Source organism: Notamacropus eugenii, chromosome 5 (genome assembly GCF_028372415.1).
Source record: "Notamacropus eugenii isolate mMacEug1 chromosome 5, mMacEug1.pri_v2, whole genome shotgun sequence".
In the NCBI taxonomy this organism is placed as follows: domain Eukaryota; kingdom Metazoa; phylum Chordata; class Mammalia; order Diprotodontia; family Macropodidae; genus Notamacropus; species Notamacropus eugenii.
Window position 1 is genome coordinate 8774791 of NC_092876.1, and position 12560 is coordinate 8787350.

The following is a 12560-nucleotide window of genomic DNA, read 5'->3' on the forward strand; positions in this document are numbered from 1 at the left end:
ACTTCAAGGTATCTTTTAATTGGACAGCCATTACTACTTAAGGCTGATCGTTCCTCTTTTGCACAATTCTAATTGTTGCAAAATTTTGTTGTTGAAAATTTTTAAGTTGAAATATTCGTGAAATATTCTTCAACTTCCACTGATTGTTCCTAGATTTACTCACTGGAGCCAAGTATAAAATCTTTTCTTTTCCGGTGTTGTTGTCTCCTCATTTGACTGAAAGTCTTTTCCTGGGTCTATACCCTCTCACTCTTCTGAGTATCCCTTTTCCTCAGTAGCTATGATTCCTTTTCCTCTGAGGCAGGATAAGTGTTTTCCCTTGCAGATGAGATCCATTATAACATCTCTATCTTCCTCTATAGAATATCTCTCTTCTGTCATGAACATTTATTACTGGTACCCCTTCTCAGCACTTAATTACATTTCCCTTTTTCTTTCCTCCTTTGTCAGTCCCCCATCAGTAATTTAATCTGGCAAAAAATATTGATTCAACTGCAGATAGGGTGTAGTCCATGATGTTTCTGGCCACCATGACTTCTATTTGATGTCTCTGTGATGTCCCCTATCTACTCAATGTCCATTTGGAAAGAAGTATCTTAATGGCTGCCCTGTTGTTACATTGTTGTTATCCTTAGTTGCTCTGTTTGTATTTTTGTTGTTTGGGTTATGTAATTTTCTTTCTAGGAATGTTTTGAATGCCTCCTTTTGTTGAAAGTTCATCTATTTTCATTTATGGTTAGGCTCAGATTTTCAGGTCACTTAGGGCTACATCTTGAGCTCCTTTGCTCTTCAGAAGATATTATTCATTCCCTTCTGTGTTTTTTGATGGGTGCAGAATAGTCATGTGTTATTTCCTTTATGTTTGAAGGTCTTTCTCCTAATTATTTATAGGATTTATTTTTTGTCGTTGGAGTTGCTTCCTTTTAATTCCCCCTTTCATGATCTACTCTCCTACCATGGAGTTTGTTTGCTTTAAGAGTAATGCCTTACCAATCCTATCCTTCTTTCTTATATCCCTGCCTTTCCTATGCTTGTCCATTCCTGTTTCCCTGTTGAGTTTAACATATTTCTATGCCAAACTCTGTGTATGTTTATCTATTTCTGATAAAAGTGAGGTTCATGTAATGGCTCTTCTCCCCACCCCTTCATCTTTGTTTATATATTCTTTATCTCATACACTTTGATTTGTGAGAATAGTACATTTCTTCCTTTCATTCTTCCTAGCTATCTGTTTTGTTTTCCTTTTCTTCTCAAGACCATAAAATAGTACAACACTTTCCCCTCCTTCTCACAGATACTCATTTGTCTTATTTTGATTTCTTATGTGAGCTCTGATTACTCTAGGTTTACGAAGGGGCATATGTTTATTTTTCCCTATTAGAATGTAAGTACTTCATCATATAGCCCCTTTCAAATACTCAAATGTATTTACCTTTCTAATTTTTTCTTTAATTCCTGTGTTTGCATTTCTACTCAGTTCTCCTCTTTTAACAGGAATGCTTTAAAGTTCACTGTTCAAATTTTTTTACCTGTAAGATTTTACTGTTTTTCAGGGTAAGTTATCTTTAGGTGTAAGTCTTTATTCATGTTTTGCACTTTAGAGTATCATATTCCAAGCTCTCTTATTATGTAAAGTGGTAACTACCAAGTCTTGTGCGTTTTGACTGTGGTTCTTTTGTACTTGAATTTTTTTCTCTCTGTCTTCTTGCAGTATTTTTTCTTTGACCTGGAAGCTCTGGATTTTGGCTATGACATTCCTGGGAGTTTTCATTTGGGGGTTTCAGAAGGTAACAGGTGTTGATGCTCTTTCTCTGAAGATGTATGTGTGTGTGTATGTGTATGTGTGTGTGTGTATATATATGTATGTATATATATATATATATATAATGTACACACATACACACATGTATATGCACAGACATGTACATACATATACATGTGCATGAATATGTACATACACACATGCACATACACATCCATATACGTACACATATGCATATATATGTATGTAAAATATCTGAATAAATGTCAGGTAGGAGTGTGTGTGTGTGTGTGTGTGTGTGTGTGTGTGTGTGTACATACATACACACAGCTTACATTTTCTTCTTGTTTTTCTGTATTTTGGTTTTGTTTTAATATTTTTTCTTATCTCATTGGGTCATTGTTTTCTCTTTGGTCCATTCTAGTGTTTCTAGTTCTATCTACTCTTTGCAAATTACATTGGTGTGGCATTCAATATGTATATTAGTATTGCCTTTTTTATTACATTGGGACAGCCTAACCATAAGTGTTTATTCTCTCTCCAATTATTTAAATTTCTGTTTCTATAGAGTGTTTTTAAAATTATATTCATATAGCTTCTATGCATGATTTGATAAGTGAATTGCCAGACATTTTACACATTGAATGTAATTTCTTTTTCAGTTTCTTTCTTTTGGGTTTTGTTGGAAATATTTAGAGAGGCTAAAGCATAAAGAGTAATAATTGTTTTCTTTTAGTCTTTATTCCCTTAATTTCTTCTTCTTGTCTTACTATAGATAGCATTTTTAGACTGTTAGATAATGATGGTGACAATGTGCATCTTTGCTTTTATCCTTGGTCATATTAGAAACATTCCCAGTGTTTCTCTATTACAGTTAATCTTAGCTTTTGAATGGGAACTGTTTACCTTAATAAGGAACAGTTCATTTATTACTATTTTAAAAAATATTTTAAACAAAAAAAGCATGTCATATTTCTCATAAGTTTTTCTATTGATATAATCATGTAATTTTAAAGTTTGTTAATTATTTATTCTATTTTATTTATAATTTCCTAATGTGGAAATAAATCTTTCCTGGTATAAATCCTACCAGGGTATAGTGTATAATATATAAATTCTTTGCTAATATTAGATTCATTTTTGTTGTTGCAAAGTTTTCTTTCTCTGCTTTATCTCTTCCTGGTTTAGGTATCAGAAGCATATTTTTCTCATGGACAGAGTTTACTAGTATGCTACCTTTCTCTTCTTTTTGCAACCAATTTATATAAAATTAGAGTTAATTGTATTCCCTGGGAGGTTTCTGAGTGAAGAAGCCACATGCGGGTTGCCTGTGGGGGGGGGGGGCGTCAATTCATATCTAGAGCTAAGGGCCTCATTCTAGAGGTCTGGGTTTGACTTTGGGCTCCATGGGAAATCTCAGGGGATAAAAAATAGAGACCACAGCAGGGTAGTCTGGTCTAAGCCTTAAGCAGAGTCTCTTGGGGAAGTTTTAAGGGTGAAGGCAGAAGTGACAAGCAGGTATTCTGGATCTGAGACTGATGCAGAGTTTCATGATGTTAGGTCTCACCATCTGCCCCAATTCCTGGCTTCCATCTTCTTCTCCTAGTAGACCATTATGGGTTCTGGTTATGCTGAACTCAATTTAAAATTTTTTTTAAAAAATGTAACTTTTTTCAAACTTTTTTTTCAGTTAACTAACATTTATTTTCTTTCCCTCATACTTCCCCTTAGTAAAAAAAAAAAAGAAAAAGTAAAAAAGAAAACCAAAAGCCTTGTGAGGATATTCATACTTAAGCAAAACAAATTGTAACATTTCCCATGTTTGAAAATGTCTTATTCTTCGCTTTAAGTCTCACTACCTCACTCTAAAATTCATTATCTTTCCTCTGGAATTATGATTGGTTATTGAATTAATGAAAATCCTTAAGTCTTTCATAATTTGTCTTTGTAGTGTTGTTGTTATATGAATTGTTGTCCGTAAGATTCTCTGAAAACTGTGCCTTTCATCATTTCTTATAACATAACAATATTCTATTACATTCATATGCCATAATGTGTTTAACTATTCCCCTGCAAGTGGTCACCCTATAGTTAGTTCTTTGCCACCACAAAAAGAGTGAAGTATGAATATTTTTGTACGGATGGGTCCTTTTGTTCTTTAATTTCTTTGGGACACAATGTTAGTGATATCAATGAGCCATATGGTATTCATGACTTGGTGGCATTTGGTGTGTAGTTCTAGAATGGCTAGACTAAGTAGAGCTTCAACAGTGCATTAATGTGCTTTAATGCCCACAATCTCTCCAGCGTTTGCCATTTTCCTCTTTATGCTCTTTGCCAATCTGATGATGATGGTGACAATAGCAATCATTTATTTGGTGCTTTCAGGTTTGCAAAGACCTTTACAGAGATCTTATTTGATTCTCACAATGACTCTGGGAGGTAGTTATAATTATTTTCCCCATTTTACAGATGAAAAACTGAGGCAGAAGCTAAGTGATTTGCCCAAAGTCACTAGGAAAGTTGGAAACTGTATTTTAACTCAATTTTTCTTGACTTCAGGTTCAGTGCTCCATCCAGTGTGCTGTTTGGCTACCTTTGGTGGGTGTCATATGGAAACTGAAAGTTGCTTTAACTTGCATTTCTCTAATTTTTAGTGATTTGGAACATTTTTTCACAAGGCTTAAATATCTTGAATGAGACCTTTATAAGAGAAATTTTTTGCAAAGATGTGTTTTTCAGTTAATTGTTTCCCTTCTAATTTTAACTGCATTGGTTTTCTTTGTGCAATATCTTCTTAATTTTATATAATCGATCAGAATTTTCCATTTTATCTTCTCTGGTCCTCTCCTTTGTTTATGAACTCTTTTCCAATCCATGGAAATTTCTTCCTTGTTCCTCTGATTTGTTTAGGATGTACCCTTTTGTCTCTAAGTCACATATTTATTTGGAGCTTAACCTGGTATGTGTGTGAGGTGTTGATTCAGACCTAATTTCTGCCCATCTACTTTCCAGTTTGCCTAGCAGTTTTTGCCTTTCCCTTTCCCTAGTTCCCAGCACCAAATCATTTTTATGATTGTTTCTTTGTAGCATACTGGTTTCGGTGTTCATTTCCTTGTGTGAACTCTTATTTGGGAGTTTATTTTGTCTCCACTTTCTTTAGCCTCCACAGACCCTGGGGCCCTGGCACCAAGGTGCTAAGTTGGTCCTGTGGTTCACATTGTCCTAAGAAGTGTACATGACTACCTCCCATGCTGTGGTATATAGGGGCTGGTTCTGTCTCTGCCTCTCCTCTGACAGGGCAGGGTCAGATCTGCCTTCAAGTTCCTGAAGAAGTCAAGCTTTTGGCCTTCCTGCTCAGAATGATGGCTGACTAGCTTCAGGGCCATTTGTGGGAACTTGAATTCTTTTCCCTAGTACAGTCCTTTTCTCTAGCTCTGCTGGCATCTGGCCTTTTTATCTTACTCCTTTCCTTGGCAAGGTTCTTCTCCTCACCTCCATCATCTTCCAAGTTTACCTATGCTCATGCTGACTTCCCTGATGACCCCCTTCTTCACTGCTCTGCCACCTTCTGACCATTTTTTTTTACAGTTCTGCACTGCGTGGAGTAATTTAATTCTCTCTTCCCCTCTCTTTCTCTTTGTCTCTGTTTTTGTCTCTATCTCTCTGTTTTCTTTATCATTTATCTTTTGGGGATTTGTGATCAGTTTGGATAAGTAGAAGAATGAGACTTTTCTATGCTCTTTCATATTGTCTTCTTAACTTAGAAGTCCAATATTTTGTTTTATCATTGCTTATAAAAATACGTTTGATAAGACTGTAGATTTTTGCAAAAGATTGACATCAGGGTTTCCTATCTTTAATTTCTGGAATCAAACTTCTCTTTTTTAAAAAAAATGTAATCATTGCTTTAGCCTTGTTACATAAAGATGGTTACTACTGTTTCCATGGTATCTGTAGGGACTTTAATGCCCTGGTATGTAATTACATTTAGCACTAGATCTTTAATCTCATTTTGAGAAGCTAGGTGAAGTTTTTATTATCTCCTTGCATATGTTGGGCAACACATTGCACTGTTAATAGTACTCAGTCCACCTTTGCAAAATTGTTCGTCTATTTCCTTGGAAGAGAAAAATAAAGTAAAAAAGTTAGCGTAAAGCATTTTCCTTTTTCCCAAGACAGAGAACAGTAGAGATTGATATTTTTTTCTTTCTTTCAGAGTTCCTTAGTCAGGAGACCAGCTGTGAAATAATGAAGTCAATTCCAAAGCAGGGCATTTCTCTGGACAAATCATCCAAGGACAGAGCTGGGAGAGATGATCCTTGGGATTACAGTTTGGGAGAAGCTTGGGAATATGATGTCAGAGTAGAGCAAAAGAAGTACAACCAGGAAAGACGATCCAGGCAAGAGACAGTCATGGACAGGAAAACTTCTACGAAGTTTAGTGCCCATGAATGTAATGTGTTTGGAAGAAGTTTCAGTTTGAGGTCAATCCTTTTTCTACAACAGGGTGTTCACATGGGAAAAAAATCTACAGGAATGTGGTTCAGATGAAAAGAACTTTAGTCTTTGGAAACATGATAGATTTTTTTTCCAGGAGGAGGATTTGTAAATGTAATATAATCAGGAAGTCAGTTATTCTTCAAAGGACCTTATTCAGTCTCATAGAATGAACACTAAAACAAAACCATATGACTGTAATAAATGTGGTAAACTCTTCACAGATAAAAAAGCCCATAAAAGTCATCATAGAATCCATACTGGAGAGAAATCTCTTGATAGGCATCAATCTGGAAAGTGTATTAGCAGGAGGAAATCCCTTACCCAGTATAAAATAATAGATACAAGAGAAAATCCTTTTGAATGTAACGAATGTGGCAAAGTCTTCAGTCAAAGTTTTAATCTTACTGTACATCAGAGAATACATACATGAGAAAAACTCTTTTAGTGAATAGGGGAAAGCCTACAGACAAAGTTCTCACTGTATTATTCATCAGAAAATTTATACTGGAGAGAAATCCTTTAAATGTAATGAATGTGGGAAAACCTTCTGACAAAATTCTTACCTTACTGCACATCAGAGAATTCATACTGGAGAGAAACCCTTTCAATATAATTGATGTGGAAATCTTTCATCCAGAAAGGAAACCTTACTGAACATAAGAGAACTCATACCGCATAGAAATCCTTTGAATTTAATTAATATGGGAACTCATTTACTCTTAAAGTAAACATTATTGAACATGAGAGTTCATATAGGAATAAAGAATTCCTTTGTAAGTAATTGGTGTGGTAAAGCTTTTAGTGTAAGTTTGTACCTTACTGTACATCAGAGAATTGATACAGAAGATAAACTCTTTGAATGTAATCACCAAAAAAGGAATCCTTACTGAACATAAGAGAATTGATACAGGAGAGAAATCTTATGCTTGCAAGGAATGTGGAAAATCCTTTAACTTGTGCAACTCACTTATTGTATATACTGGAGAGAAAGCCTTTGACTGTAATGAATGTGGGGAATCCTTTGCCTAACATTCACAGCTTACTGAATATAAGAGAATTCATACTGGAGCAAAGAAATTCTTTGAATATAGTGAATGGGGAAAATTCCTTTGGCTAGAGAAGCTCCCTTACTATGTGTTAGAGAATTCATACTGGAAATAAACCTTTTGAGTGTAATGAATGTGAGGAATCCTTTACCTGGCATACACAGCTTACTGAACATAAGAGAATTCACTCTAGAGCAAAGAAACTCTTTAATGGTAATGAACATGAGAAAAACCTTTGGCTTGAGAAACTCCTTTATTATGCATCAGAGAATTCGTACTGGAATGAAACCGTTTGTGTGCAATGAATGTGGAGAATTCTTTACCTGGTACATCTAGCTTACTGAGCATAAGAGAATACATAGTAGAGAGAATTCACTCTGAAAAGAAACCTTGGAATGGAATGAATGTAGGAAGTACTTTCACAGGGACAAATGTCTTACTAAGAGTAAGAGTTCATAATGGAGAGAAACCCTTTGAGTGCCATGCCTGTGGAGAAGCCTTCAGCTTTAGTGAGGATCTTACTATCCATGAGAGAAATCATACTGGAGAGAAACCTTTTGAATGTAATCATTGTGGGAAATCCTTCACCTAAAGTTCTAACCTGATTCAGCTGAGTATATACATCTTTCTGAGCATAAGAGTGAACAGGTGAAATTTTTTAATGTAATTAGAGAATTACAGAATTTGAGAGTTGGAAGGGATGTGTAGAATACCCTAGTCCAACGGTAGGGAACCTGGGGCCTTGAGGTCCCACCCCTGCTTTAGTCTGACTATTTCACAGAAGGAATCCCTATTATAATTTACCTAAGTGGTTAACCTTCCTCTGCTTGAAGATTGTCAAGAAGGGTGAATCCGTCACCTCTTGAGGCAGCCCATTTGATATTGAGGATGATTCCAAGGGTTAGGAAGCTTTTCCTCACATCAAGACTAAATTAGCCCCTTTGCAACTTCCATTCATTGCGCATAATTTTGCCTTCTGAATCCAAGCAAAACAAGCCTATTCCTCATCTTCATAACAGCCCTTCAGATATTTAGAATTGGCTATCATGTTCCCATGAATTTTCTCTTATCCAGGACAAGTGTGCTCATTTATTTTAATTGATTCACATATAACATGAACTCAAGTCCCCTTTACCATCCTCATTGCCCTCCTCATGGTACTCACATTTATCAAGTTTCTTAAATTGTTGTACCCAGAACTGAATACATTTTTTTCCCTATGAAATTTGACGTTCCCAGAATACAGCCAGGTTGTCACCTCATTCCTAGAAGCCAAATCTCTTTAAATGTAGCCCAAGATTGCATTAGTTTTTTTGGCTGCCATAGCATCCTGCTAATTTGAATTAAACTTACAGTCTACCAGAATGTCTAAAGCTTTTTTGTAACTATTACTTTTTAACTTTTATTCTTCATCTTGTACTTGTGCAATTATGGGTGGTTTTGTACCCAAGTATAAGACTTTAATTTATGCCCACTCTTTTTTTTCTAAGCTTTAGTCCAGTGCTCTAGCATGACATCATTTTCAATCATGACTCTGTGATCCAGTGAATTAGCTGTCCTTCCCCAGCTTTGTCTCGTCTGTACATTCGAAGAGCATATCACCTATGCCTTTAAGGCTTTAATAAAAACAAACAGCACAGGGCAAAACATAGATCTCTGGGGTACTCCACAGGACATGTCTTACTGTGTTGCCATTGGAACTACTCTTGGGTCCAAGCATTTAACCAGTTCTGAATACATTCACTTATCTTATAATCGAATACGTAATTTCACCATCTCCACAAGAAAAAGAATGAGATAGTTTATGAAAAGTTTCATTAAAATCTAGGTAAAATATATCCACAATATCCCCATTATGCTAACTAGTTTTGTAATCTTGTGATTAATAATAACAGCTAGCATTCATATGGTACTTTAAGGTTTGCAATGAACTTTTTTGTATGTTAACTCATCTGATTTGATCCTCAGAACAGCCCTTTATGGTAGGAAATAAGATTAGTTTAGAACAATCTGTTATTGATCAAGTCATGTCAACTTGTTTTGATTGTTTTTCATACACCAACCAACACTTTACTAATTCTTTCTAGGATTTTACCAGGAACTGAAGTCAAACTCTCTGACTTAAGGGTTGCATGCTCTTGTGTTTTTTGAAAATTGGAATAACATTTGCCCTTCTTTAATTCTGTGTACCCTTCCTGTTTGACTAGCTCTTTCTTAATATTACTGACATTGTCTTCCCAAAAGCATCAGTTAATTCTTTCATTGTCCATAGATATAGTTCATATGGACCACGTGGCTTGAATTCATGAAGGGCAAGTAGGTCTTCTCGTTCCTATCTTCTTATTTAGTTTCATCTATTCACTTCTTGTTAGTAATCCCCCTTCTCCCCAATTTCTAATCATTCTCCTTGACTGAAAACAACATAATGAATGTAGCACAGCTAGAGGAATGTGCAGAAGAGTGCAAACATGGAGACACCTTGAGCTCATGAGGGTTGCTGAAGGATCTTAGGATTTTCATCCTGGAGAACTTCTAGGGGAAGACTTATATTGGACGTGATAGGTGTTTGATCTCAGAGGTTTTCTGGTGGACGGACTCAGTTAATATTAATGTTACAGAATATTACTCCAGAAAAGCAGTGCAGTCTAAGGTTAAATGAAATGTGTATGGTGTCCAGGAGCAGAGCTGATAGCTCCACTTTATTCTCTTGATTATTCTCTTGAATATTATGTTCTGGGCTTTTTTTAAGAAAAGCATTATTGAACTGAAGACATTCCAGAGAAAGGCAACCAGGCTGTAAAAGTGCTTCATGATCATATATAAAAATTAGTGAAAGAATTAGGACTTTCTTCCTGGTGAACTTCAAAGGGACCATAATAGCTGGGGTGTTTCACAAGGAGGGAGTAGACATGTTCAGTTTGACCAGAGAGAAAAGCTAGAAACAAGGTGGGGACAGATCCAAATTTAGACTTGATATAAGGGAAGATTTCCTAATAATTAGCATTACCCAACACTGTAGCAGTCTTCCTTATGTGGGGGTTGGGTTCCTGGATGAATAGTGGTCTGTAATAGAGAAGATTCTTCTTTAGGTATATATTAACTATATGACCTTCCAGTTTGGAGATTGCTATACTGTGTGACGATTATTTCTAAAGTCATTTAAGTTCTTTATTTCTTTAAAAAATTTGTAATTGTATTATTTAAATTTTTTATCCTAAATTAAAACCAAAAAAAAAAAAATTCCATACACAGAGCAGCACACAAAAGTGGATTCTATGTGAAATTGTAAATCTCCATTTTATACTACTTGCTTTAAAAAATGTATATAATAAATTATATGTATTACTTTCAAAACTGTCCTACTTGTGCTTCCTTCTGTTCTCTTATGTGCATAAAAAAAGTTATAATGGCTCTCTCTGGTATCACTATTGCTATTCCTTCCTCTTTCTCTCATTTTCTCCTCCCAGTTAAAAACCAAGAGAAAGACAAAACAATAACAAAAAAGCAAAACCAATGAATCCATACAGTTGTTTGCATGTTGTCTTTCCTATTAGATTGTGAGCTCCTCAAAGGCAGGGATTGTCTGTTGCCCTTCTTTGTCTTCCCAGTTTCTGGCAAATGCCTGGCACATGGACATTTAATAAATGTTTGTTGGCTGACTCGAGAGGTGGGTAACATGCTTCCTTATAGGTGACCTGATTGGTCATCACATTGCTCAGAATTCTTGAGTATTTCAAAGTTATTTTTCTTTGCATTGTTGCTGTTCTAGCATAAATTATTCTGGGTGTGCTTACTTTACCCTGTATCAAGTTCATATTATTTATCCAACCTTCTCTGAAGTTGATCATTTTGTCTTTTCTTGTGTTACAATACATATACTCCATCCACATACCATAGTTTGTTCAGTCATTCCACCACTGTTAGAAGTGACTGAAAGTAATTGAAAGTGCTGTCTTTGATTCTGGTCTTTTGGGGGTGGGCTGTTTAACACCTTTAGGATCAGAAAGTTGGTTTTCCTTATGACCATTCCCTTCATCTTATTATCCTTCTTCTTAATTCGACTTCTATCTTCTCTTATTTACCTGTTGAATTTGATGGATTTCCATACCATATTCTGTGTGTATGTTTAGCTTCCCTTTTCCATTTTAGTGAGGTTCATCTGATACCTACTCTCTCCACCCCTTCCTCCACATTTGTGTGCTCTTCTCATACACCCTAATTATGAGAAATAGCAAATGTCAAGGAAGAAAATCATTAATACCATATTCTGCTTACACAATTCTGCCAGTAACAATTTTGGTTGATTTAATGTGATTCTAAATTCAAGCATATTGAGCTTAGAGAAATGCAAAACTGGCATAGTACCATTTATAAGAATTTGGAACAAAGAAGAGGTCACAATCTATTAAAATATAGTTTGGAGGTTAACATTCTACTCTACCTAATAGAATGTTAGTCACTTAAAAACTTCCCAGCTTCTTTGACATATCTAAGTGGCATAGTAGATAGAGTACTAGGCTTGGATTTTTAAAATACTCCTGGGAGTCCCAGGATAGTCTTATGGGTCTGTTAGGGCACCCTTCTGATACAGAATGGCCGGACCTAGAGTTTCACAATCTGGGTGCTGCCTACTGTGTTATCATTCCTGTTTTCAAGGTCCTTTTCCTTGGGCTTTCTTTCCTCCCTGACCCTCTGTGGAACCTCCAGTCACGCTTCTGCTCTTAGTGTAGTTTCTAATTGGATATCTTGTTCATTATTCAGTTTAATGTGAATTTCAGGGTTTTGCTAAATTGATGTGTGGTAGTATAGGGTCTCTCTTCAGGCAGCCATTACGGCTAGCAGCCTCTTGTAATTGTATTCGTATGAGTATAGATTGACTCCTAGATACTTTATTCATTTTGTAGCATTTTGAATGGGATTTTACTTTCTGGTTTTGTTTCCTGTATTTTGTTATTGCTGTATGAAAATTTTGTTGATTTTTGTGAGTTAATTTTCATAACCTGCAGGTTTACTACAGTTATTTCTCTGATCCTCTGGGACTTTTTAAATTAAACTATCATGAGATCAGCAAATTGGGATAATTTTGTCTTGTTTATCTTTATCATGCTTTTAATGCCCTTCTTTTGTCTTATTAGTCTTATTAGCATTTCTAGATCTATGACAAATAATATTGCGGAAAGGAAATATTCTTGCTTTATTCCTCTATTGGGAAAGCTTCCAGTATTTTCCCATTACATACACTGATGGCT

General features: G+C 35.6%; 1 protein-coding gene across 12 annotated transcripts in view; it reads left to right on the top strand.

Moving 5' to 3' along the window:
- LOC140503269 (homeobox protein otx5-B-like) overlaps nt 1–12560 on the top strand; it is a 67623-nt gene that overhangs the window by 21299 nt on the left and 33764 nt on the right. The window lies entirely within an intron of this gene.